Source organism: Penaeus monodon, chromosome 21 (assembly GCF_015228065.2).
Source record: "Penaeus monodon isolate SGIC_2016 chromosome 21, NSTDA_Pmon_1, whole genome shotgun sequence".
Lineage (NCBI taxonomy): Eukaryota > Metazoa > Arthropoda > Malacostraca > Decapoda > Penaeidae > Penaeus > Penaeus monodon.
The window spans coordinates 20903446-20904473 of NC_051406.1; the positions used below are offsets into that span (position 1 = coordinate 20903446).

The following is a 1028-nucleotide window of genomic DNA, read 5'->3' on the forward strand; positions in this document are numbered from 1 at the left end:
CTGTCAAGGAAAAGAGGATAAGAGAGGTCAACACAAGAAACATTTCACTTGAATTTAGTCTGAGTTCCAAATGATGTGTTTTGCATATACTTGAAAAAGCTTATGTTTCTTGGTGCTTTGGAGACATTACTTAATACAAGGTGTAATTTCTTTCATCATGTTCACTGTAAATATTATTAGAACAGAACCTGAAATTTGAAAAATAACTTTTTGACAAATACTGAAGAAATGTACCTACATAGTTGTGAAAGGTGATTTAACATTTAGCTGCTATTTAAAAGGTGTTACGTTAAAGTATGGACAAATAGGAAAGTCTTAATAATCCTTAAAGGCATTTATTGTGAGACTTGGACCTCCTACCCAGAATGTTCTAGCACAATTGTATGCATAAGAGGGTGGGTGTAATGCACACACTGGCACAAGTATCAGGGTTTGTCACAAGTGGTGGAATGTTGTCAACTTTGAATCTGTTGGCACAGTCATCTGTCTCTATTCAAGGCAACCTGCTTAAGTTGCCCATCTGTGTATTTCCTGTGAAGGTGTAAATTACTACTTACAGCACAATCAGGTCTTGAAAAAATTTTCTTACCTTCTCATGTCACAATCATAGATGTAGGGGTGATCACTTCTGAGTCTCAGGAAGAAGTATCTTGTATGTAATAGCACAAATTGTGTACAGTTATGGGCAACACATGTACCCATAACTAGTAATGTATGTAAGTGAGGGTGGAGAGATAGTGGAGATAAGACTTCTTTGAGTGTAATAATGAATCAGGGAGTTACTCTTTTGTTTGATCTCTCACTTAGGTTCTTTTGCTCAATCATAAATACATATAGTACACAGCTGTTACATATAGACATGCTTGTGTATTCAGCCATGTGTGCAGATAGGTGAAGACATCCACAGAAAAGTACTTTTGATTCAGTAAGAGAAAAGTTCCTGCAGAATTCAAGAACGTAATGCATTGTTGTGTTTAACTGCACAGATCTTTAGTTTTTTGTTTTATAAAAGATTTTGCTCCTTTTAT

The 1028-nt window shown here is 35.4% G+C and overlaps 1 protein-coding gene across 1 annotated transcript in view; it reads left to right on the forward strand.

The window, feature by feature from the left end:
* LOC119586337 (ubiquitin domain-containing protein 2-like) overlaps positions 1-1028 on the forward strand; it is a gene marked incomplete in the record, with an annotated part of 10562 nt that extends 9534 nt beyond the window's left edge. The window contains 1 exon segment of the mRNA XM_037935050.1: positions 1-1028.